At 40.4% G+C, this 27,742-nt stretch overlaps 2 long non-coding RNA genes across 2 annotated transcripts in view; both read left to right on the top strand.

Moving 5' to 3' along the window:
- LOC129049168 (uncharacterized) overlaps positions 1-16,797 on the top strand; it is a 30,960-nt gene extending 14,163 nt beyond the window's left edge. Inside the window, exon 7 of the long non-coding RNA XR_008512002.2 lies at positions 16,360-16,797. This is a non-coding gene — a long non-coding RNA (uncharacterized LOC129049168). The remainder of the gene's footprint in view (positions 1-16,359) is intronic.
- Positions 16,798-24,416: 7,619 nt separating this feature from the next.
- LOC129049169 (uncharacterized) lies at positions 24,417-25,809 on the top strand. The gene is made up of 3 exons (XR_008512003.1): positions 24,417-24,459; positions 25,278-25,376; positions 25,653-25,809. It is a non-coding gene; the product is annotated as an uncharacterized LOC129049169 (long non-coding RNA).
- The last annotated feature ends 1,933 nt before the right edge of the window (positions 25,810-27,742 follow it).

Here is a 27,742-nt window from a genome sequence, read left to right as displayed (position 1 = left end):
TCAGATATTGCTGGTTGGAAGTTGCTATTTTTTTTTCCAATTTCAATTGAATTCTAAATCATTCTTAGATTACTCTGATAGAAAATTTCTTATTGCCATAATCTGATTTCTCAGTCAAACACAAAAACTGTCTTTACTTTTTGAATAATCTTGTAGAATGAACAGATTATATATTTATTTGAAGAATTTGAACTGAGTTATGATGTATAGATGGGAGATAAACCCGAAACAAGGCTTGCATCAGAGACGTCCTGAACCACGATGTTCTTTTGGTATCTAAGCCTCCCTGTTTCTTTCTCCATGCAATGCAACTTTTTCATTCTTTTGCATTAAGTAAAAATATCAATATAAATAAAATTCATTTGAAGATTTACCTAGCTAAATTAACCCCTGTATGAATTTGTATTTATTCAGTAAATAATAAACAATTTTATTTTTACTATTTTTTATTTTCTTTCTTTCCTTTTTTTTTTTTTTTTTTTTTTTGCTGGAGTCTAGCTCTATTGCCTAGGCTGGAGTGCAGTGGCACAATCTCGGCTCACTGCAACCTTCACCTCCCACGTTCAAGCAATTCTCCTGCTTCAGCCTCCCAAGTAGCTGGGATTACAGGTGTATGCCACCACAGCCAGCTAATTTTTGTATTTTTTAGTAGTGATGGGTTTTGCCATGTTGGCCAGGGTGGTCTCTGGGGTTTCGCCATGTTGGCCAGGCTGGTCTTAAACTCCTGACCTCAAGTGATCTACCCGCCTCAGCCTCCCAAGGTGCTGGGATTACAGGCGTGAGCCACCATGCCTGGCCTATTTTCTATTTTTTATGTTAGCATTTCATAAACTTTGTGAATATTATGAGCATGCTGACATGCTAAAAGATGGTCTACTTCAGGGGTTGGCAGACAACAGCCCTGAGCCAAATCATGATGTCCCCCGCCCATTCATTTACTTGTCTATGGATTCTTCTGCACTACAATGGCAGGGGCGAACAGTTGTAATAGACAGGGCTGGCTTCACAGGCGTGAGACCTGTACGGTCATAGAAAGCCCCAGCCTTTCGAATGATCTCCTGCTTGGTTTAACACTCAGCTGCAACTATCTTGCAGATATTAATAATTTTTAAAAAGGGGACTCAGCATTTTTATTTTGCACTGGGCCTTACAAATTATATAACTGGTCCTGGTGACAAAGACTGCAAAGCCTAAAATTCTTTAGACCTGTAAAACCTAATATATTTACTGTCTGGTCCTTTACAGAAAAAGTTTGCTGACCCTTGACTTAGTTGATCTTCCATTTTCTTCTATATGTAATTATTTAGATTAGTTAACGAGTTAAGAATTATCTGGAGAGAATGGTGAAAATGTAAATACTTGGTCCCCACACCCAGAGATTCTGATTCAACAGAGGTCTTGTGTGTGACTCAGGGATCTACATTTTTAAAAAGCTGAATAATGGTTTTTTATTCAGTTGCTCGTTGGTAGCACCTGGATGAAAGTTGGTGGGCCCTCCCTGCCTTGTGTTTGGAATGTCCCAGTAGAGTCTTAGGACTTCCTTGCCACTACTCCCTCCCTTTTCCAATCCATTTTTTATACAGTACAGGCATACCTCGTTTTACTTTATCACACTTTGCAGATAAAGTGTACTTTATCACACTTTGCAGATAATTACATTTTTTGCAAATTGAAGGTTTGTGGCAATCCTGTGTCAAGCAAGTCTGTACCATTTTTCCAATAAGCAGGTGCTCACTTTGTGTTTCTATTTCAGTAATTTTCACAATATTTCAAATGTTAAAAATTTGTGTTATATCTGTTATGGTGATCTGTGATCAGTGATCTTTGATGTTAACCACTGTAATTGTTTTGAGGCACCAAGAACCACACCCGAAACTTTATTGTTAAATGTTGTGTGTGTTCTGACTGCTCCACCAACCCGCTGTTGCCCCATCTCTCTCTTCTCGGGCCTTACTATTCCCCGAGACACTACAATATTGAAATTAGGCCACTTAATAACATACAATGTCCTCTAAGTGTTCAAGTGAAAGGAAAAGTCTCATGTCTCACTTTAAATCAAAAGCTGGAAATGATTACACTGAGTGAGAAAGATATGTCAAAAGTGGACATAGATCAAAAGCTAGGCCTCTTCTACCAGTTAGCCAAGTTGTGAATGCAAAGGAAATGTTCTTGAAGAAAATTAAAAGTGCTATTCCAGAGAACGCACAAATGATAAGAAAGGGAAACAGCCTTCTAGCTGGCATGGAGAAAGAACAAACCAGCCACAATATTCCCTTAAACCAAAGCCTAATCCAGAGCAAAGCCCTAACTTTCTTCCTTTCCATGAAGGCTGAGAGAGGTGAGGAAGATGCAGAAGAAAAGTATGAAGCCAGCAGAGATTGGTTCATGAGGTTTAAGGAAAGAGGCCATCTTTATAACATCAAAGTACAAGATGAGACAGCAAGTACTGATGTAGAAGCTACAGCAAGTTATCCTGAAGTTCTAGCTAAGATAATTTGTGAAGACAGCTACACTAAACAACAGGTTTTCAATGTAGACAAAACAGCCTTATACTGGAAAAAGATGCCATCTAGGACTTCCATAGCTTGAAAGGAGAAGTCAATGCCTGGCTTCAAAGCTTCAAAGGACAGGCTAACTCTTTTTAGGGGCTAGTATAGCTGGTGAGTTTAAGTTGAAGCTAATGCTCATTGACCGTTCCAAAAGTCCTAGGGTCCTTAAGAATTATTCTAAATCTACTCTGCCTGTGCTCTCTACATGGAAAAACAAAGCCTAGATGACAGCATATCTGTTGACAGCATGGTTTACTGAGCATTTTAAGCCCACTGTTGAGGCCTACTGCTAAAAAAGTATATATATTCCTTTCAAAATATTACTGTTCTTTGACAAAATGCATCTGATCACCCAGGAGCTCTGATGGAGTTGTACCAAGAGATTAATGTTTTTGTGCGTGCTAACATTACATGCATTCCTCAGCCCATGGATCAAGGAGGAATTTCAAATTTCAAGTCTTACTATTTAAAAAATACATTTCATAAGGCTATAGTTGCCATAGGTACTGATTCCTCTGATGGATCTGGGCAAAGCAAAATAAAAACCTTCTGGAAAGGATTCACCATTCTAGATGCCATTAAGAACATTTGTGACTCGTGGGAGGAGCTCAGAATATGAACATTGTCAGGAGTTTGGAAGAAGTTGATTCCAACCCTCATGGATGACTTTGAGGGGCTCAACACTTCAGTGGAGGGAGTAACTGAAATGTGGTGAAAATAGTTACAGAACTAGAATTAGAATTAGCCTGAAGATGCGACTGAATTGCTACAATCTCATGCTGAAACTTGAATGGATGAGGAGTTGCTTCTTATGGATGAGCAACGAAAGTGACTTCTTAAAATGGAATCTACTCTTGGTGAAGATGCTGTGAACATTGTTGAAATTAGGACACAGGATTTAGGCTGGTCGTGGTGGCTCACGCCTGTAATTCCAGCATTTTGGGAGGCCAGTGCAGGCGGATCACTTGAGGTTAACAGGTCAAGAGTTGGAGAACAGTCAGGCCAACATGGTGAAACCCCATCTCTACTAAAAATACAAAAAATAGCCAGGTATGGTGGCACATGCCTGTAATCCCAGCTATTTGAGAGGCTGAGGCAGGATAATCGCTTGAACCTGGAAGGCGGAGGTTGCAGTGAGCCGAGATCATGCCACTGCACTCCAGCCTGGGCAACAGAGACTCTGTCTCAAAAAAAAAAAAAAAAAAAGAACAAAGGATTTAGATAATAAAGCAGTGGCAGGGTTTGAGAGGATCGACTGCAATTATGAAAGAAGTTCTACTGTGGATAAAATGCTATCAAAACATATTGCATGCTACAGAGAAATCCTTATGGCAAATTTCATTGTTGTCTAATTTTAAGAAATTGCCACAGCTGCCCCAACTTTCTGTAATCACCACCCTGATTAGTCAGCAGCCATCAACATCGAGGCAAGACCCTCTACCAGCAAAAAGATTATGACTCACTGAAGGCTCAGATAATTGTTAACATTTTTTAGCAATAAAGCATTTTAAAATTAAGGTATGTACATTGTTGTTTTAAATATTATGTTATTGTGCACTTAAAGACTACAGTATAGTGTAAACATAACTTTTACATGCACTAGGAAGTCAAAAACTTTGTGTGACTTGCTTTATTATGATAATTACTTTTTTGTGGTGGTCTGCAATATCTCAAAGACATGCCTATCCTGTCTGTGTTCAGGTTAATTGCCTCCAAATACTGCTTTTCATGTCTTAATACCTTGCTCAAGCTCTTTTAATAATTACCCGATCTCTGAATACAGCTCTAACTCATCAGTTTTGCATTCCAACACCTCCTACGCTGACTTTTACAAAGTCTCATTCCAAACTTTTTTTTTTTTTTTTTAGAAGGAGTCTTTCTTTGTCACCCAGGCTGGAGTGTAGTGATGCACGATCTTGGCTCACTGCAACCTCTGCCTCCTGGGTTCAAGCGATTCTTCTGTCTCAGGCTCCTGAGTAGCTGGGATTACAGGCATGTACCAGCACGTCTGGCTAATTTTTTTTTTTATTTTTAGTAGAGACGAGGTTTCACCATGTTGGCCAGGCTGGCCTCGAACTCCTGACCTCCAGTGATCTGCCCGCCTTGGCCTCCCAAAATGCTGGGATTACAGGCGTGAGCCACCGTGTCCAGACCCCAAATGTTTTTTCATCCATTTTCTGTACAGAGGCAGCCAGTGACAGTCAAACTTTTGTTTCCATATCTAGGTGTTGCTATTCATTAGCTGTGGATCCTTTTCTGAGCCTCAGAATCTTCATCTTGAAAATGGACACAATAAATTAATATGATGCACTGAGAAGAACATAGCATCATTTCTCTAATATGCTTGCCCAAATTGTATAAGCTCATTCTAATCATGAGAAAACATCACACAAACCCAAACGGAAGGACATTCTACAAAATAACTGACCAGCATTCTTCAAAAGTGTCAAGGTCAGGAAAAACAGGAAAGACTGAGCAACAGGCACAGGAGGAAATTAAGGCGACAACAAATGCAATATAGGATTCTGGATGGATCTTGGACCAGAAAAAGGACATTAGCAGAAAAACTGGTGAAATTTTAATAGAGTCTGCTTTTGAGTTAATAATGTTGGCACCAATGTTAATTTACTCTTTGATCATTATACCATGGTTATGTAAGATGTTAACATTAAAGGAAGCAGGGTGAGGGATATAAGAAAATGCTCTGTACTATTTTTGTGACTTTTATGTAAGTCTAAAATTAGTTCAAAATAAAAAGTTTAAATTGAGATAATAATATGTAGATTACAGGAGAAATTATAAAATACTAACTAGAACACTGAGGGTATTTATTATGTCCTAGCCACAGGAACTTGACATGCATTTAGTCATTATGACAACCCTATGTGGTAGGAAATACTTTTCTTAGATATGGTTATCTGACACTTAGTAAGAGTTCCCCGAGTTCTAGCAAACTTTTTTCTATTTACTGCTGCCCAAACATGTCCACTTTTGGAGTTTCTGTAAAGTCTCTTGGGGCCCTTTTTGCTACTCTGGACATCTGGAACTCCTATGTCTGCAGTACTCATTTAGCACTAATTTTGTGCAACTTGGTATTGTTAATTTTCTGTGTCTTATTATCCCAGCTAGAAGGCAACTTCTTGAAAGCAGAGGACTGAATTTCACAGATGTTTGGATATCTCCCAGTATCCGGCACCAAGAATCTTGGATATCGCTCAAGCTTGCACTAACAATCTTGGATATCCCACAGTGCCTTTCAGTAATAATCTTGGATCTCCCACCATGCCTTTCACCAAGAATTTCCCATGTGCTTCATCATCCTTGGATCTCCAAGAATAACTCATCTTGGCTGGGCCTGGGACCAGTTATCTGGCCTTTCTAGAGTTGTAGACATTGGATTCTGGTGTACAAGGCAACATTAGCAGTTGGCTTCTTGGATGGTTTCCTGGAAAAGCACATATTGCAATCTGACTTCTAGAGTAAAATTCAGCAATCATACACTTTAAAAAAAATTGGGGTAAAAAATACATAATGTAAAATTTACCATCTTAGCCATTTTTAAGTGTACAGTTCATTAGTGTTAAGTATATTTCCATTGTGAAACAGATAGCAATCATACATTTTTTAATTTCAAAAAATATGTTAGCTATCCAGAATATATGACAGACTCTCACCACTTAATAAAAAGAAAACAAGCAATAATAACATCCAAACATGGGCTAAAGATTTAAATGGACATTTCACCAATAAAGATACACAGATGACCAATAAACACGTGAAAAGATATTCAACATCATTAATCATTAAAAAAAAGAAAGTTAGGCCGGGCATGGTGGCTCACTCCTGTAATCCCAGCACTTTAGGAGGTGGAGGTGGGCAGATCATGAGGTCAGGAGTTCAAGACCAGCCTGGCCAGCATGGTGAAACCCTGTCTCCACTAAAAATACAAAAAATTAGCCGGGCACGGTGGCATGTGCCTGTAATCCCAGCTACTCGGGAGGCTGAGGCAAGAGAATTGCTTAAACCTGGGAGGTGGAGGTTGCAGTGAGCTGAGATCGCACCACTGCACTCCAGCCTGGGTGACAGAGAGAGACTATGTCTCAAAAAAAAAAAAAAAAAAAAAAGGAAAATTAAAACCATGATGCAATACCTATTAGAATGGCTTAAAAAAACTGAGAACACGGAGTGCTGGCAAGGATGTGGAGTTACTGATATTCTCATACATTGGTGGTGGAATGCAAAAAAGGAAGGGCACTTTGAAAAAATAGTTGGCAGTTTCTTATAGGTTAAACATACACTTACCATATAACCCATAATTCCCACTTCTAGATATTTACTCAAGAGGAATAATGACATATACCCACACTGAAACCTGTATGTGAATGTTTACATCAGCTTTATTCATAATCACTGAAAATTGGAAGACAGCCGAATGTCTATCCACTGGTGAATGAAATAGACGAACAAATTGTAGTATATCCACACTACTTCTCAATAGAAAGGAATGGACTACTGATACTACAACCACATGGATACATCTCAGATACATTATGCTAACTGACAGAAACCAAACTCAAAAGCTACATGATTTGATTACATAACATTTGGGGAACGCAAAACTATAGGGACAGATGGGGTGGGGAGAGGGTGAACTATGTAGGGCACTTTTATGGTGAGATATCCTGTATCTTGATTGTTGTGGTTACACAACTCTTTATGATGGTTCAAATTAATAAACTGTATACCTAAATAAAGTTAATTTGTACTGTGTAAATTATAGTTCAATTGACCTAGCTTTAAAGAACTACATTAGCTATTTAGTACTTCAAATATAATTGGCCACTTAATTGATGGTGTTGCTATCAGAAATAGCTGGATTAAGGAGGAAAACCTAATATGTAGGTGGATTTCACTTTGCTTTGGCCAATTTGGCTAATGCCTGTTTTTCTCTTGACTCGGTTTAATATTTGTCCTACATAATAAAGACCTAGTTTGGATGGTAAATTACATGGTTATGCTAGGGTTAGGACAGTCTGGGAAACATAGCGAGATCTTGTCTCTACTAAAAATTTAAAAATTAGCCTGGCACAGTGGTGCGCGCCTGTGGTCCCAGCTACTCAGGAGGCTGATATGGGAGGATTGCTTGAGCCCAGGAGGTGAAGGCTGCAGTGAGCTATTATCACACCACTGCCCTCCAGCCTGGGTGATAGAGTGAGACCATGTATCTAAACAAAATTTTTTTAAAAAGAGGGGTTGGGGATAGGCGATGTTCTCATAGAACTTTGGACAAATTCTCGAGATACCAGGCCACTAACCAGATTTTTTAAGGGCATTAGACAAGTGTTAGTCTTTCTCGGGAGGAAAAGGGAAAGTTGGAGGACATCCTCGGTGACCCTCTGGCTTAGTTTAATGGATAAAACATGTGACACAGACTTTGGAGTCCAGTACATTTAGGATCTAATACCAAGCCTACTCCTAAGTAAGTGGCCGTGATATTTAATCTAAGTAACCCTGCCAATAAAATAGGTATTGCAAGAAAGTGACTTAGCAAATTGCTTGGTACAAATTCAGTGTTCAGTAGTTGCTATGATCACTGTTGTCACTGTCATTGTCATTATTTGCTGTAAAATGAACTCTTTTTCCATTTATGATGAGCTGCTTCACCACATTAAGGGCAAAAAGATTGTGCATGAAATGTATACACAGTTTCCATTCACTTTTGTGATCATGAAGTCATATGTGTATTGGCATTTGCTGCTGCTTTTCTCGCTCATAAAGTGGACTTGCTGAAGGCTTATTCCTCACCTAAAACCGGGCCTCCTCTGTAGAATTACTGGTTGTACTGTTAAGTGTCTCCCATCTCCCTAGCTGTCCATGTGCTGGTTGATTGCTTGTTGTCTGGTGATTTCAAGACATGGTGAAATGTATTTAAATAATTTCAGGAATGCAACACACCTAAGGTGTAAGAGCAAGAAGCATGTTTCACCTGTGCCCTTGCCTTGTCACTCTGAGTGTGGTTAGATCACTCACGTAGATACTGGAGTTAGAGAGTCAGGATACTTGAAGAAATTGTGAAACTCAAGGATGATTTAGTTGAACCTATGGACAAAAAGATTGTTGCTTAATGTTTTCTTAATTTTTAATTTTTTTCCTGCCATGTTAGTGAATGATTTTGCTTAATGTTTTATTGAGCACTCACAATGTGAGCCACTGTGAACCTCAAGCAATCAGCCAGACAAGTATTTTCTTTGGACCAACAAGTGAGTGCTGTGTTTTGATGCAGATAGGAAATAAAAAGAAACATAACATCCAGAACTTGCTTTGAAAGTGTTTACACCATAGCTGGGAAGACAGATGACAATACACAAATCAAGGGAATAATAATATGGAATAGAATTAAGTGCTACATGTTGTGATATAGCCCTAAAATAATACAAGATATGGGTGAAAGGAGAGAGAAATACAAATGGGAAGTGCTCAAGGCAGATATTTGAAAACTCCTTTTATATGACTTTAGTGTCTTGCTGCGTGTGGTTTAAGAAGTTAATTTCTGATTACCAGCTGGGATTTTGGTAACATCCTACGTCTGTGCCAAAGCTGAATAAGAAGCAGTTAATGTGGTTAGTATTTAAAACTAAATTCAATTAATTGTTAGCAGATGCAAGATTGATTGGAGTGGGAGATAGTGGGAGGAGGGAAATAGAATACATTTCAGATTTTAAAAAAAGCCTATTCATGAACATTTAATAGCAAGCTGCTATGGAAACTTCTGAAAATTTTTTTGTTTGTTTTAATAAATTATGGGAATTCTACTTCGCTGTGAGGGAGAAGGGAAGCAGAGGTTGTTCAGAGGAATCTTCAAAGGGCAAATGAGCCTTTTCTTTGATAATTTTGTCTCAGATAAAGTTGCTTCAAAGAAGACTGCATGCAAGAAGAGTGTTTGATGCTAACGTGCCCTGAGCCCCTTTAACGCCGAAGTTCTGGGAAAGGCTCAGGTATTTTTACCATCTCTTAGTACTATTCTAGTGAAACTAAACAGTTATTATTATTATTATTATTATTATTATTATTTGTAACACAGAGTTCTGCTCTTGTTGCCCAGGCTGGAGTGCAGTGGCATGGTCTTGGCTCAGTGCAACCTCTGCCTCCTGGGTTCAAGTGATTCTCCTGCCTCAGCCTCCCAAGTAGCTGGGATTACAGGTGCCTGCTACCATGCCCAGCTAATTTTTCTATTTTTAGTAGAGGCAGGGTTTCACCACATTGGCCAGGCTGCTCTCAAACTCCGGACCTCAGGTGATCCACCCGCCTCAGCCTCCCAAAGTGCTGAGGTTACTGGTGTGAGCCACTGCACCTGCCCTAAACAGTGATTAAAAACAGTAAAGTGTCAATGAGTGAGGATCTACATTTATATTTATCTTTTGCTATAATTTAAAATTATATGCCCATGATGGAAGGAATGTAAGAGTGCAGCACTGTGAAAAACCGTATGATGGGTCATCAAAAAATTAAACATAGAATTACTATATGAGGTTGGGTGCGGTGGGTCATGCCTGTAATGCCAGCACTTTGGGAGGCTGAGGCGGATGGATCACCTGAGGTCAGGAGTTCGAGACCAGCCTGGCCAACATGGTAAAAACCCCTTCTCTAGTAAAAATACAAAAAATTAGCTGGGTGTGGTGGAGTGCGCCTGTAATCCCAGTGATTCAGGAGGCTGAGGCAGGAGAATCATTCGAACCTGGGAGGCGGAGGTTGTAGTGAGCCAAGATCGTGCCACTGTGTTCCAGCCTGGGAGACAGAGTGAGACTCTGTCTGAAAAAAAAAAAAAAAAAAAATTACCATACGAACCAGCAATTCCATTTCTGGGTATATACACAAAAGAATTGAAAGCAAAGACTTGAATCGATATTTGTATGCCAATGTTCACAACAGCATTATTTACAATAGCTCAAAGATGGAAACAACCCCGATGTCCATCAACAGATGAATGGATGAACACAATGTGATATATACATACAATAGAATATTATGTAGCCTTAAGAAGAAATGAAGTTCTGACATATGCTACAACAGGGATGAACCTTGAAGACATTATGCCAAGTGAAATAAGCTGGACACAAAAGGACAAATATTGTATGATTCCACTTACGTGAGGTTCCTACAGTAGTCAAATTCCTAGAGACAGAAATAGAATCATGGTGGCAGGGGAAAGTGGGGAGTTGCTTTTCAATGTATAGAGTTTCAGTTTGGGAAGATGACAAAGTTCTAGAGATGGATGGTGGTGATGGTTGCACAACAACCTGATTTGTTTAATGCCACTGAATGGTACACTTAGAAATGGTTAAAATGGTAAGTTTGATATTACATATATTTTACCACAAAAAAAAACCCCAGACATTTCACATAAAAGATACCTATGCTTATGCAATTAATTTTTTTTCCCTTGAATAAAGAGCTCAATATAAAGCATGACTGAGAAGAAAAAGTGTTTCTTCCAACTCAATCAAGCATTCATTTGCGAATCCTAACTAATTTGATTACAGTGCCAAGTAAAGCAGTGGTTGCTATCATTCAGGATAAAGGAGCCTGGGGAATTTAGCCTTGCAAGCCTAAATCTAGAAGAGATAAGGTAGAAAAGTGCAGCATCTTCACCTATATTTAATATATTTATGGATTTACTTGTGGGTTGAGGGTATTTTAGGTGAGTGGAAAACAATGGGCAAAGGCATGCATGCAGGAATAAGTATATGGTGGGAAGGGGAGGGAGTTGACGGAGGTAGGTGGGGTAAGGGACAGTGAAAAAGCCATCCCATTCAAAGGGGAGGTTACATGACAGCAAGTAGTGAGATAAAATCGTGGATTGTGTGAGGTGAAACTACAGGGGGAGTTCAGGTTTGGTACACTATGTACTAGGAATCCATGGTAGGTTCTTATTCTGGTTTTATGTGCATTGCATATGTCAAAATACAAATCCTTTCTAATTTTTTTTTTTTTTTTTTGAGAAGGAGTTTTGCTCTGTCACCCAGGCTGGAGTGAAGGGACATAATCTTGGCTCACTGCAACCTCTGTCCCCAAGTTTCAAGCAATTCTCCTGCCTCAGCCTCCCAAGTAGCTGGGATTACAGGTGTGTGCCACCACACCTGGCTAATTTTTGTATTTTTAGTAGAGATGGGGTTTTGCCATGTTGGCCAGGCTGGTCTCAAACTCTTGACCTCAGGTGATCCACCCGCCTCAGCCTCCCAAAGTGCTGGGATTACAGAAGTGAGCCACCGCATCTGGCCCTTCTCTAATGTTGAGTCTGCATTTTTCAGAGAAGAGGAAAAGATGTCCTTTAGCCTTAGAATTTCTAATCTTTTTTAACACGGTTCTGCTACATTGTGCAAAGATACTTTCAAATGCAAAGCTTCGTGCATGGAAAAATGAAGCAATTGCAAAGAAGGCAAATTATATTTGCAGAGCACACAATGACTACACTCCTGTGATATTAGAAAATGACAAAACTGATAACTGAGTTCTTGAAATACCTTCTTGTGACAAACTATGCCATTTCTAGTTATCTGATTTGCTTTTCTTGAAAGCTAAAGTGAAGGTCACAATGTATTGACTTGTGGCATAAATGTAAACGTTTCCTTCAATTTTTCTTCTGACATCATCCACTAGCTGGAGAACATGGAGACTTTTTGTTTGATTTGGAGAAGGTAGTGTATTTACCAATGGCTGAAGAGTGATTAAGAAATAATGTAACTTCAAAGAGTGTGTGGAGAGAGGCCTAGATAAAGATTGCATGGATCTCTTCTAGATACTATGGAAAGTTGACTTAGGTTAAATTTGAACAAGTCCTGTTGGATAGGTCATTGAAAGTTAAGAATAGGCTCAAGTGTCTCTGGTGTTATAAAAACATTGTCTACAATGGTAGTCCCTTGCATTGCTTAAGAGGCTTGACTCTATTGTCAGGATCTTGTATAATATTGTGAATGTGCCGCCTGGGATCATGAAAAGGTCTTAAGCTTCTTTCAAATGCCTGTGAAGTAGGAGCAAACATTTTTCATATGCTGCAGTTATTAAAGATAGAGTGATCCATTCAAGTGTGATCAACACATATTATTAACAAAGGGAAAGAAGATGTCAAAGACACTGGTTCTACATGGATAGGTTATATGTTGAATAAAATTATCATTAATTTTCAGAGATTCCTGAAACCAGGCTCAATCAGATTCTTTCTTTTTGGCTGATAAAAGGCTACGTGATTTAGTCTTGGGAGGGTGTATGTGTCCAGGAATTTATCCATTTCTTCTAGATTTTCTAGTTTATTTGTGTAGAGGTGTTTATAGTATTCTCTGGTGGCAGTTTGTATTTCTGTGGGATCAGTGGTGATATCCCCTTTATCATTTTTTATTGTGTCTATTTGATTCTTCTCTCTTTTCTTCTTTATTAGTCTGACTAGTGGTCTATTTTGTTCATCTTTTCAAAAAACCAGCTCCTGGATTCATTGGGTTTTTTTTTTTTGTTTGTTTGTTTGTTTGTTTTGAGATGGAGTTTTGCTCTTATTGCCCAGGCTAGAGTGCAATGGCACGATCTCGGCTCACTGCAACCTCCGCCTCCTGGGTTCAAGCGATTCTCCTGCCTCAGACTCCCGAGTAGCTGGGATTACGGGTATGTGCCACTATGCCCAGCTAATTTTGTATTTTTAGTAGAAACGGGATTTCTTCATGTTGGTCAGGCTGATCTTGAACTCCCAACCTCAGGTGATCCGCCTGCCTCAGCCTCCCAAAGTGCTGGGATTACAGGCGTGAGCCACCGCGCCTGGAGATTCATTGATTTTTTGAAGGGTTTTCGTGTCTCTCTCTCCTTCAGTTCTGCTCTGATCTTAGTTATTTTTTGTCTTCTAGCTTTTGATTTACTCTTGCTTCTCTAGTTATTTTAATTGTGATGTTAGAGTGTCGATTTTAGATCTTTCCCACTTTCTCCTATGGCCATTTAGTGTTATAAGTTTCCCCCTAAACACTGCTTTCGCCATGTCCCAGAGATTCTGGTACATTGTGTCTTTGTTTTCACTGGTTTCAAAGAACTTATTTATGTCTGCCTTAATTTCATTATTTACCCAGTAGTCATTCAGGAACAGGTTGTTCAGTTTCCATGTAGTTGTGCGGTTTTGAGTGAATTTCTTAATCCTGAGTTCTAATTTGATTGCACTGTGGTCTGAGAGACTGTTATGATTTCCTTTCTTTTGCATTTGCTGAGGAATGTTTTACTTCCAATTATGTGGTCAATTTTAGAATAAGTGCGATATGATGCTGAGAAGAATGTATATTCTGTTGATTTGGGGTGGAGAGTTCTGTAGATGTCTATTAGGTTTGCTTGGCCTCAGAGATAACACCACATATCTACAACCATCTGATCTTCGACAAACCTGACAAAAACAAGAAATGGGAAAAGGATTCCCTATTTAATAAATGGTGCTGGGAAAACTGTTTAGCCATATGCAGAAAACAGAAACTGCAGCCCTTCCTTACACTTTATACAAAAATTAACTCAAGATGGATTAAAGACTTAAACGTAAAACCTAAAACCATAAAAACCCTAGAAGAAAACCTAGGCAATACAATTCAGGACATAGGCATGGCCAAAGACTTCATGACTAAAATACCAAAAGCAATGGCAACAAAAGCTAACATTGCCAAGTGGGATCTAATTAAACTAAAGAGCTTCTGCACAGCAAAGGAAACTATCATCAGAGTGAACAGGCAACCTACAGAATGGGAGAAAATATTTGCAATGTATCCATCTGACAAAGGGCTAATATCTAGAATCTACAAGGAACTTAAACAAATTTACAAGAAAAAAACAACCCCATCAAAAAGTGGGCAAAGGATATGAACAGACACTTCTCGAAGGAAGAAATTTATGCGGGCAACAAACATATGAAAAAAGCTCATCATCACTGGTCATTAGAGAAATGCAAATCAAAACCACAATGAGATACCATCTCACACCAGTTAGAATGGTGATCATTAAAAAGTCAGGAAACAACAGATGCTGGAGAGGAAGTGGAGAAATAGGAACGCTTTTACACTGTTGGTGGGAGTGTAAATTAGTTCAACCATTGTGGAAGAGACAGTAGGGCGATTCCTCAAGGATCTAGAACCAGAAATACCATTTGACCCAGCAATCCCATTACTGGGTATATACCCAAAGGATTATGAATCATTCTGCTATAAAGACACATGCATACATATGTTTATTGCAGCACTGTTCACAATAGCAAAGACTTGCAACCAACCCAAATGCCCATCAATGACAGACCGGATAAAGAAAATGTGACACATATACACCATGGAATAGTATGCAGCCATAAAAAAGGACGAGTTCATGTCCTTTGCCAGGACATGGCTGAAGCTGGAAACCATCATTCATAGCAAACTAATACAGGAACAGAAAACCAAACACAGCATGTTCTCACTCATAAGTGGGAGTTGAACAATGATACACAGGGAGGGGAACATCACACACCGGGGCCTGTCACGGGGTGGGAGGCTAGGGGAGGGATAGCATTAGGAGAAATACCTAATGTAGACAATGAGTTGATGGGTGCAGCAAAACACCATGGCACGTGTATACCTAGGCAACAAACCTGCATGTTCTGCACATGTATCCCAGAACTTAAAATATATATATATATGTAAAGCTACATGAATTATGATAGTGCAGAAAAGGGCCAAGCTATAGTTTCCATTTCCAGCAAAGCCACAGAAAATGTCAAAGGATAGGAAGCCCAGCTTTCTGTGTAGCCCAGCTAAAAGTGCTTTGCCAAAAAGTAAAGAACCAGAAGGGAAAATGTTTTCTTTACTTCTCAGACTATTGTTGCTGTGTAGACCCCTACTATCCAATATGGTAGCTACCACCCATTTGTGGCTAATAAGCAATTGAAATGACACTAAATCTGCACTGAGATGCTCTATGAGTATAAAATACATACCAGATTTCAAAGACTTAGTACAAAAAAGAAAAAGGAATGTAGAATAACTTATAGATGATTTTTAATATTGATTTCATATTTAAATGATATTTTGGCTATATTGGGTTAAAACTAAATAACTAAAATTAATTTCACCTGTTTCTGTTTACAATTTAATGTGTCTAGTAGAAAATTTAAATTATATAAGCAGCTGGCCTAATTTTCTATTAGGCAGCACTGATGTAGGTGGTGCCAAATTGACTTTAAGCACAATAACATTTTTCACTAATGCACTTCATTCTGCTAGCACAGACAGAAGTCTAAACTCTGTTAAAAGTAGGAATCAGTCTTTTTAACCCCTAAATTATTGCCTTAAAAATGAACTGCTTTATCTTACAGGGGTCTTCAGAAATACCCCATGCAGTTATCTTTTTTAACTTTCTTTTGCATTTGTTTAATTATTTTTTCAGTGTGCTGTCGTAATGATAACTTTCTATTCTTTGGAAAAATTAGATCAGATGATTAAATCCCTTTCTGAGCATTTAGAAGGGGGTAGCCAAAGAAAGCTGATTTGAATACAGGGAATAAACAGTAATTAAACTGTAAATGTTGATTTCCTTTTGAAGTCCACTGGCATGTTTGGTGTGAATAAAGAGTACATTGTCAGTTATTATTCCTGCTGCCACAGTTATGGCAGATGAGAATCGTTGAAAGGCTAAGTTAAATTGGGGAGTTTCCCAGGGCTGCTGTACTGAGACTTCCTTTGTTTATATTAAAGCCTGAATTTTCCCCCCACCTCAAACAGTACACATCGATTTTTTCAGTAAAATCTGAGAGTTTTTTTCTTTTCCTTTCAAGCTCATCTGCTGTGCTGTATTCTGGAGAGGAGCTTTTAAGACCTGGAAACGTGGCTTATCGTAGGAAACTAAAAAAGATTTATTTATTTCACTGTGCTCTTTTTTGAAGACTTTAAAACAGTAATCTCAACCTCATCTGTTTATTAGACTCAGGTGAGGAGGTTTGAAAACTTCCAGGGTCCAGGCCAGTCAATTATGTTAGAAACGCTGGGATAGGGCTAGGGATCAGTAAGTAATTGTTAACCACCCCCAGGTGATTCCAGTGAGTTGCTGAGGCTGAGAACCACTTCTGCATTAACAGTCTAAGGAACACCTGTGTCCACCAGTTTTTCCCAGAAGCACTCAAGGAACCCAGCTTGCAGTATGCACAAGAGTTAAGTTTCCAGACGACTTTTTTCCTCCCTCTGATGGAAAATTAGAGGGGCAGTACATTGGTTCACTCTGAAGCACATAACAATGTATACTTTTCTCACGCTCTAATATAAACACCAAAGAGACTTTGATGATTATAAAACCGACACAAGTTCAATAATTACTTGAGCTCATTTTATTCAGGATATGTGAGCTACGCTATTTGTCTTTTAAAGCCACACACACAATAAACACACATATACACATACAGAATCAAAGTATATTCTGCCAATATGTTTTCACAAGTTATACATCAGCAATTTCAGCTGGATTCTAGAGGACATTTTCAGCAGGGTGAGTATAGTAGGCATTGTGCTGAATTATTTTGGGTTAGGTATTACCGTTTTTGCAAATGCAGTTGTTATCATGGAATCCAGATTTTTCCATTGTGCAACTGTTCCTCTTGAATCTAGTTCTGTTGCATCTAAGGCCTTCAACAGGGGTTCATGTGGTAAAAATATTTTGTAAACTATAAAGCACTAAGTACAGTAAGCCAATTCATGATATGCATTTTGTGAAGTTGGTGGTTTTGTTTAAAATCAATATCAAATGAGAAAATCTCTTTTGTGGGTAGCGAAGAAAGGTGATTTATTCTGGGGTTGCTCTTTTGGGAGGGGTTGGGATTATTTGGTTGTCACAAAACGGATGGAGGGTAGAGTATAAAAATCTTTGACTCAGTAGCAATTTGTTGTTGGCCATGTATTATCAAGAGCTTTGTGATGTTCATTCGCTCATTCATTCATTCAACAAACACTCATTGACACCTTCCAGGTGTCAGTATTGCTCTGGGTGCTGGGGATACAGCAGTGAGCAAAGTAGAACAACAAAACCAATCCTGTTCTCCAGGAGTTAACCTGTGGTTGGTGGAGACCAACAATATGTCAGTAAATTATGAGTGAAAAATAAAGCAGAGAAAGGGGATAGGAAGCACAAGATTATAATTGTTCATGTGACTACGGCCAGCCTCACCCAGAAGGTGACATTTCAGCAAAGGACTGAAGTAGGTAAGAGAGCAAACCACACAAGTATCAGAGGAAGGGTGTTTCAGACAGCAGGAACAAGCAGTACAAAGGGCCTGAGGTCAGCGGGAAACTGGAGCTGGTTGGATGAAATACAGGATGCCCAGTTAAATATGCATTTCAGGTTGCACATACACACACCCATGCACGCACACACACGTGCATGCACACACACAGAGACACACACGCACATGTGCACATGCACACACACACACACACACACACACATATATTTAGAGATGGAGTCACGCTCTGTCACCCAGGCTAGAGTGCAGTGACGCGATTATAGCTTACCACAGCCTCAAACTCCTGGACTCAAGCAATCCTCCTGCCTCAGCGTCCCAGGTAGTTGAGACTATAGGCATGTGCTGTTGTGCTGTGCTAATTTATTATTATTTTTTTGTAGAGATGGAGTCTTGCTTTGTTGCCCAGGCTGGTTTGAACTCCTGGCCTCAAGTGATCCTCCTCCTTTGGCCTCCAAAAGTGCTGGGGTTAGAGGCATGAGCCTATTTTTTAATATAAATATGTGCCATGCCATATTTGGGGCATATTCTGTTAAAAACTTACAGAGTGCCTTGTATTTTTATTGCCCAAATCTGGCTAAAACTAGTAACACTGGGTATACCTACCAGGTTTTTTTTTTCTTTTTTGATATGGAGTCTCGTTCCGTCCACCAGGCTGCAGTGCAATGGCTCTATCTTGGCTCACTGCAACTTCCACCTTCTGGGTAAAAGTGATTCTCCTGCCTCAGCCTCCCAGTAGCTGGGATTATAGGCACCCACCACCATGCCTGGCTAATTTTTGTATTTTTAGTAGAGACGGGGATTTGCCATGTTGGCCAGGCTGGTCCCGAACTCCTGACCTCAGGTGATCTGCCTGCCTCTGCCTCCCAAAATGCTGGGATTACAGGCGTGAGCCACCATGCCCGGCCTACCTAGCAGGTTTGAAAGTATGAAAGGACTCCAGTGGCTGGAGTGGAAGTGAGGAAGAGGGAGAGCTCCTGGGCACCAGAATGAATGGGGAGGGTCCTTTAGGCCACTGTGAGGACTTTAGCTTTTACTCCAACTGAGACTGGACATCGCAGGAGAGTTTGATTGAGAGCAGAGAAGTGCTATGACTGCTCTTGAAGTTTAAGAGGACCAGGTGGCTGGCTTTGCTGTGTGTCAGAGAACAGGAGCAGAAGCAGGGAGACCACCTGGGAGGTGACTGCAAAAGTCCAGGCGAGAGGCAATGGAGGTGGGGAGGAGTGCTGGAGGCCTGGTATATTCTGACGGTAAGCCAATAGCATTTGTGGATGGGCTGGACATGGGGCATAAGCAAAATAGAAGAGTCCAAGGAGGGATGAAGTTGGCAGTAAGTGAAAGGGGGAACCTTTAAGTGCAGCAAGGTTTTTTTGAGGGGTGGGGATAGGGAAAGATCATAAGTTCACATGTGATGTGTTAAGTGTTAGATGTCTATCTGACATCGTGTCCAAGTGGAAACAAATTGGCATTCCATATGTCTTTTCAAACAGCAAAATCTGGAATTGCATCCTTTCACCCAAGTGGAAAAGGAAAATGAAAGTAAGGGTGAGGAATGGGTGAGAAAGGCTGTTTGGAAGAAAGAGATGTTCTTCACCCTGCCTTGGGGGACTTGATTGAGGACTGTGACAGTCTTTGGGAACTGATAACTAGGGGAAGCTGCCAATGCTTGGTGATCTCTCAAATCCCAGGGAAGACAGGCTGTCAGAGCTCTCTGATGGCATGTAGAAGAGCTGAGCTGAAGGTCACGTCTCCATGCTTCCAGTTGCCAAGGCCTGGTAGAGTCATTTAATGCCACCACCTCCCAGTTATCCTCCCACAGCCTTTTGTAGTGTGCCCAGGTTAACCCATTCTCGCCACTTCCCCTCATAACAGAGGAGCTGTAAGAAAGTATATATGGCTGGGCATGGCTCACATCTGTAATCTCAGCACTTTGGGAGGTCAAAGTAGGAGGATCCTTGAGTCCAGGAGTTTGGAACCAGCCTGGGCAACATACGGAGACCTGGTATCTACAAAAATAAAAAAAATTAGCCAGATGTGGTGGTAGGCACCTGTGGCCAAGGATCCTTTCATCTTCACCTCTGCTGAGGTGGGAGGATGGCTTGAGCCTGGGATGCAGAAGTTTCAGTGAGCGGTGCTCGTGCCACTGCACTCCAGCAGAGTGAAACCTTGTCTCAAAACAAAGCAAAAAATAAAAGCAAAGAAAAAGAAAAACATATATAGGCATTACTCTCGTACAAATTACCTCAGGAGGAAAAAAATAAAATCTTTTCATGGAGAAGTGGAAAACTCTTTTTAATTTTTATTTTATTTAATAGAGATGGGGTCTCATTATGTTACCCAGGCTGGTCAAACTCCTGGGCTCAAGCAATCCATCTGCCTCATCTCCTGAAGTGCTGGGATTACAGGCATGGGCCACTGCGCCTGGCCAATAAAGCCCTTTATATGATGTGTGTTGTTGCTCTTGTCCACAACCACAGTCATGTTCATCTCTGTGATGTCTAGGAACCTGCTCCTACTAAGCACAGCCTTCTCCCATATCTCCAGGAGCCTTTCTTTTCTCCAAGGCAACTCCTGACTCTTTCCTCTTGGCTGTCCCTGCGGATGTTATCATTTCATCTCTCCCACCCACTAAAATTTGGCTCCTCCTCAAGGCGCTTTCGCATTTTCCCACAGTTTTCTTCTTGACTCTTCCTGTCAGCTTCTATGTTCTCTTCTCTCATTCTCTGTAGATTCTGTGAGAACAAGGCAATTTTTCTCTTAGGCTTTTTTTTTTTTTTTTTTTTTGCCATTTATTCTCCCCCTCCCCCTCCCCTGTTTTATTTTTTACGGCTTGTTATATACTGAGGTTTTGCATTTATCTTCTATCCTCCTCTACTCCATAAGGCTCAGAATTGAGAATTTCTTTAAGCCTTCATTATATTACTTGTGAGTTTCTCAGTTTCATTCAGAAATCAGTTATACGTACCTAATAATGAAACTTCATTTGAGCAAGTTTTGCTGATAGTCTCTATGCCAAGTTCATGATTAACAGCTGGGGCAGGATATATAATAATTATGTTTAATATTTCGTTTCAAGGTGATCAAACTCCACCTGCAAGTTTCCCACTAGCTTTATTTTGGAAAGAAGTTATTTGATGCAGAGATTGGGATGTGGGAGAGCTACTTGGTTTATGTTTTTTAATGACTCTGGGTTAACTCGAACTCAGACTGCAGTTCACATGGTTCTTGTGCTCCCTTTGTCTGACCCTCTCTTTCTGCCAATTAGCTGGGTCTGATTTCAAAAGCCTTTTTCTGTTATGCCAATTCTCGTTGATTATCTTGGCAAATTCCCACCTAATGCTCAGTTAAGAGCGAGTTCTCAATCTTTTTCCACTGGTGTCTCAACAGGTTTTCCATGGGGAATGTGATATGGGTAAACTTCCTTGGAAAGGAGTGCCTTAGTAATCACTAAGCTCCCTTGGTTGGGCCCTAAATAGACCTTCCTTATAGCAAAATCCGCTTTGTAGCCAGTATTTTTGTGGTGAGTCTTTATTGTGCTGCCAGGCCTTATCTCATGTAGGCCAGCCTGTCTTTGGCATCTGTAGTTTGCAAATTGGTAATTGGAAGAATACAATGAGGATTTTTCCCTCCCTCCTTCTCTCCCTCCCTCCCTCCCTTCCTTCCCTCTTTTTTTTTTTTTTTTTTTGTTTGTAAGCTGCATGTATTGAACTCTTACTCTGTGCTAGGCACTGTGATAGTGCTTTAGACAGAAGACTCATTCGGTTCATACAACCCATTTTATAGATGGAGATGGATGCTTAGAGGGGTTAAATAACTTGCTCAACTTATAGCTAGTAAGTGTAGGAACCAGGATATGAACTAGATCTAGTTTCAAAACCTGAATCCTTGAAGATAGTTCTTCCTGTTACACTATGGGGCTTAAAACTAAATCAGCGAGGCTGGGAGTGGTGGCTCATGCCTGTAATCCCAGCACTTTGGGGGGCCAAGACGGGTAGATCACGAGGTCAGGAGATCAAGACCATCCTGGCTAACACGGTGAAACTCTGTCTCTACTAAAAATACAAAAAATTAGCCGAGCGTGGTGGCACGTTCCTGTAGTCCCCAGCTACTCAGGAGGCTGAGGCAGGAAAATCACTTGAACCCAGGAGATGGAGGTTGCAGTGAGCAGAGATTACACCACTGCACTCCAGCCTGGGTGACAGAGCGAGACTCTGTCAAAATAAAAAAAAAACCAAAAAACACTAAATCAGCAGAAGAGAATCAATACAATTCATTTCTCTTTTCCTAAAGATTTTAGTTTCCCTAGAAAATTTCTAACAACTGTGACACGCATTTGAAATCTAAAAGTTGGGTTGTCTGCAGTATCCTTTCTCTATTCCCAGAGTCAGAACTTTGATTAACGTAAAGAAATCTTGAATCTCTAAGCTGCTGATTTAAAAAATAAATATGTATATATATGTATGTATTGTCTTGAACATAATGAGGTCCTGAACCAGAAACCAATTGTACTGTACATCTGCAATAAACTAGCTACTAAATGCCAAGCTATGGGGAACATGCACTAATTAAAGACAGACTGTCTAATTCTTCTGTGATTGCTACAAAGTAATCGTGATAGTCTCAATGCACATGACAGATGCTCACTAAATTGTTGATAGGTTAGTTCCGGTTCAAAATGGTGGGAGAAGATAAGAGTGTGATTTATCTTATCGTAAATGTTGTTCCCAACAGAAGGTCAGACGATGAATTCCCAATGAGAAGTTGAACCCAATTGGCCCCTTTCTATGTGTGCTTGATGAGGTGTTTCTGATGGGGCTTTTATTGGTCAAGCTTGAAAGACCATCTTTTCAGAAAGGTCAGATTCCCCATTATCCAGGAATAGGGAAATAAGGCTACAAACTACTAGGGCTTCTGCTGCTGTCTTTCTTCCTTTCTCATTTCTTATACATAAGAAAGAAATATCGAAAATTCATAGATGACAGCTGAGATGTCCTCTTGGAAATAAGACTTCGTTATGTTTCCCCTCTACTGCCTGCTATGATTACATAAAGAAAAGGTGACCAGAATCACTGTAGCAACAAATAGAATTCAATTGCTTCTTTTCCTGCCCTCAGCCTCCTAGGGCCTATAGTGTGGTGGCTGAGAGCTCAGATTCTGGAGGTGAACAGCTCTGGGCTTAAATCCTGGCTCCTTTACCTTTTGGCTTGATTTTGGGCAAGTTACACAATCTCCCTAAACTCATCATTTCCCATCTGAAGTGGGGATGGAAATAGCACCAATCTAATATGGTTACTATGAAGATTAAAAGGATTACTGTTTGTAAAAAAAAAAAAAAATTAGCAGAGTACCTGGCATATGGTAAATATCAAATTGTCGATAGCTGTTTTAAAAATTATGATTATTGCAGAAAGATACTAGTACATTAGTTGCATATACTGATAGAAGTGGGGATGGAACTTCATAAGGGAGTGGAAAGAGAATACTAGCACTCCCTGATACCAATTGTATGTGAATCACCTAACGGTGTGCAAAGGATCACACTGTAGTTCTGTGCTGTGAGAGAAGACTGAATCACTTCCATTTCCATTGGTAAATGCTAAGGGCAACAACAGGGTGCAGGGCAATAAATGCTGCCTCTCTACTTGGAAATGACTAATCTCCTTTCTCTAAAGTAAAGTGATGTTGAAGTGGGTAAGAAAAGAGAAGATGAAGGTAGCCAGAGTGAGAAGTGGGATGGAAGGGACAGGGAAGTTTCTAAGATCAGCCCCAAATCTTCCTTCTTGAGCTGTGACCAGAACACCATCCAATATCCAATGTCTTCTATCAGCCTGAGTTATCAAGCACAGGAGAGAGCTCTGTATTCAACTGTGTGGCACACGAGTGCATAATTCCCAGTCTTCCAACCAGTAAGGACAAGGTTTCCTAGCCAAGTTTATCCTGAGGGCAAAGGCCTGGGTGATGTTTTTTGAGGGATGGTATATTCTTTTTAAAAAAGGTATTTAGGAAGCTGTACTTTGTAGACCCATGTGAGAAGTGAAATTGCATTTAAAACTCACCTTGGGGTGAAGGAAAATGCCTTTGAACTCTGCAACTCAGCAGGTAGTCCCCTATTCCCCTCATCACTGATGGGTGAGCAGGCAAGCTGAGAGCAATTGCATCTCAGCATACAGTCCCGATGCACTTGTATTCGGTAATGTAGGCAGTTTGAGGTTTGCCCTTCTGCCCTGTCTAGGTGTTTGCTTTCTACTCTGTACATGTTTTAGGGTGAACTATAGTTATCTTCCAAATTAGCATTTTAAAGGCATTCTGATTTTGTTTAAAACAAATCACAGCCTGAAGTATTGGACTATGGCTGTAGATAATTCTTCAGATTGTGTTAGTACTCCTGGACCAGTTATTGTGAACTCATGGCCTTTTCAAAATGCAGTCATTGGCTTTCGTCTTCTTAAATGTGACTCTACCAAATCCATTCCAACTCTCATACTGGCATTAGTTTAGTCTACTTCCTCTAACGCAAGCCAAGCAAATTCTCCAAATACCAAATATAAGATGGAGATTCAAAGGTCATTGTTCTCTTCCATGCCATTCCACTCCACTCCCACCCCCAGCCAGTGGGGTAAGGGTTCAGATTCCTGCTTAAAACAACAGGTCAGTGGGCACTGCCAAATCATCCTCAATGCCGTTTCAACTACTAAATTTTCTGTATCACAAAATCAATGTTTATCCTGTATTTGCAACCCCTGAGCTGCATTCTCTTGCCCTGATTCTCTTGCTCTCCCCTGCCAGTGAATTTGCATCATTTCTGTGTGTGCCTTGTTTGACTGCCCTGACTCCAGTTCTGCTGAGACTGTCTGTGGGTGGTTTCCCTGTGCAGGGATGACAAGTGCAAAGGTCAGAAGCTTCCATGATTCATTTCCTCTTTGCTGCACGCAGTGGATGGTTTTCTGGGTGAGTCACTCAGATGCCAAACACAGGAGGGATTTTCTTTACATAGAGGCCCTGAGGCTCTGCTATGCCCTGAATTGGAGGAGGAACTGAGTTCTTAATATTTCCTGAAAAATTGTGTATTTTTTCCAATGATTTCATAAGCCCATTTGTATTCCCTTTCTTTGCATCTGATGACTCTGATTTGCGAATGCTGCCTACCCCTTGGAGAACATTTTGGTATCTTGTGGAGCTTCACTGAGTTCTGACTCAAGAGTAATTGGACTCTTTGAAATACACCCCAAAAGGCTGGGTGCAGTGGCTCACACCTATAATCCCAGCGTTTTGGGAGGCCAGGCAGGAGGATTGCTTGAGGCCAGGAGTTTGAGACCAGCCTGGGCAACATAGTAAGACCCTGTCTCTCTCTCTCTAAAAAAAAAAAAATTATGTGTGTGTGTGTGTGTGTGTGTATGTATGTTTGTGTGTGTACACCTCAAGCATATTCCTGTATTAAAACATTCCCTGGTATGTTATCTATACAGGAGTATTAACAGCAGTCTACTTGTGGCTCTTCAAAAATCCACCCTCCTAGCCAGGCACAATGGCTCACGCCTGTAATCCCAGAACTTTGTGAAGCCGAGGTGAGTGGATCACTTGAGGTTAGGAGTTCGAGACCAGTGTGGCCAGAGTGGTGAAACCCCATCTCTACTAGAAATACAAAAATTAGCCAGGCGTGGTGGCGGGCACCTGTAATCCCAGCTATTCGGGAGGCTGAGGTGGAGAATCTCTTGAACCCCGGAGGCAGAGGTTGCAGTGAGTCGACATCGTGCCACTGGCCTCCAACCTGGGTGACAGAATGAGACTCTGTCTTAAAAACAAAATAAAAATAAAAAACTACCCTCCTCTTCTTCTTCCAGAATAAAAATCTACGGGAGGAACAAGAAGATCAACTGAGGATGATGATAATGTTGCAATACCTTGGGCTGAAATCTACAGCAAAGTATTATTTTCTCAATGAAGAGAGGTTATTATTTTCTTTTTTTAAACCTTTAAAAATTATGAAATAAAATATACAAACAGAAGGCATAAATGTATAGTACAATGAATAATTACAAAGTGAATACCCTCCATCAAGAAATGGAACATGGCCAGCCCAGACATCCCTCCTTTGTTTACCTTCTAGACGTACCTCCCTTCTCCTGTCTTGAGGTATCCACTACCTTGATTTTTGTGGTAGTCATTTCCTTGCTTTTCTTACCACCTATGTATGCAAGGTTGTTATTTTGTAAAGCAGTATCAATTCCATCTTCTGCCGGTGGCACTATGTAATTCACTTGTATTAAGTAGCGACCACAGGATGACTTTGGGCTAGAGTGGTATATATCTATTCTCTCCCCACCCTAAAATTCCACAAAAATGCTTATCCATGTCTACTGTGTCATGAACTAATAATACTCCTGCTAAGACACATGTTTAAAGTAATGACAGTGAAGAGGTAATATAAGCATGAAACTTTCAGTGGTCCGTCTCCTGTGCTCTGGGGTTCCTGAGCTGCAAATAGAGTTAAATGATCTGTAATGGGAATATAGGAATCCTCCCCGCCAACCCCCTGCCACCTCTTACTATCCCCTCTCTCTGATTTCCCTGGGAAATATCCCAGCAAGTTGTAAAATCTGCAGAACTTGGGCATGAAAAGGATCTATTTACAGGTCCTGAACTTTTCCCTCTTGGTTTCTTACTTTGAGAACATACAGGCTGTTTCAGCATATTTCTTTATCAGGGCAACTCACCCCAAAGATTATTTGATCTTTTTTAGTTTGACATGTTCTCTGCTGAGCTAGGAAAAGCAGCTGAGTGGAAATGGGACTTAAAACGTAATTCTTAACCATTTTTACTTCCTTGTCTTCCTTCACTTCCTTGATTGGCTCAGGCAGATTTGTAGAGGAAGGAAAGGAAATTAACGTTTATTACACTCCTATTTTGTGCCAGGCACTTTCGAGTCCATTATCTTATTAAATACAACACCAGGAGATACTTATTTTTTTTATTGGCTCCCTTTTGTAATGGAGGCCACTGCATTTCAGAGTACTTAAGTAACTAAACATGATCATGTACTTAGAAATGGCCACAATGAGGAACTAAACGGTCTGACTCCAAAGCCAAGTTCTCTTTCTTCTCTATCAAGCTGTCTCTTATTTCATTTGCCTGATGACCTTGGAGTGCCCTTGGCAACCACTTTTTAAAAGAGGGTCTATTTTTGCTAGGCAGAATGAAAAGTTATTGGGTTTATTAGCATTAATGGGTTCAAGGTCTCAGAGTTTTCTTCTTTTTTTTTTTTGAGATAGGGTCTTGTTTTGTCACCTAGGTTGGATTGCAGTAGCGCAATCACAGCTCACTATAGCTCCAACCTCTCGGCTCAAGTGATCCTCCTACTTCAGCCTGCTGAGTAACTGGGATCACGCCTGGCTAATGTTTTTATAATTTTTAGTAGTGATGAGGTCTTGCTATGTGCCCAAGCTGGCCTGAAGCAATTGTCCCACCTCAGTCTCCCAAAGTGCTGAGATTACAGGTGTGAACCACCATGCTGGCCTCAGTTTTCTTCTTAAGAGCACTGGCTTAGGGCTGGGTGTGGTGGCTCACACCTTTAATCCCAACGCTTTGGGAGGCCAAGGCGGGTGGATCATTTGAGGTCAGGAGTTCAAGTCCAGCCTGGCCAACATGGTGAAACCCTGTCTCTACTAAAAATACAAAAATCAGCTGGGCCTGGTGTTGCACACCTATAATCCCAGCTACTTGGGTGGTTGAGACAGTAGAATCACTTGAACCTGGAAGGTGGAGGTTGCAGTGAGCCGAGATCATGCCACTGCACTTCAGCCTGGGCAACAGGAAAAAAAAAAAAAAAAAAAAAAAAAAAGCACTGGCTTAGGCTTTGGAGCCACCAGTATGAAAGGCTTCAGGTTATGGTAGTTTCATAAGGGATGGAGGAAGACCGTCAATCTTTGAAGCT

Source organism: Pongo abelii, chromosome 10 (genome assembly GCF_028885655.2).
Source record: "Pongo abelii isolate AG06213 chromosome 10, NHGRI_mPonAbe1-v2.0_pri, whole genome shotgun sequence".
Taxonomy (NCBI): domain Eukaryota; kingdom Metazoa; phylum Chordata; class Mammalia; order Primates; family Hominidae; genus Pongo; species Pongo abelii.
This window is presented reverse-complemented; position numbering and strand designations above follow the sequence as displayed.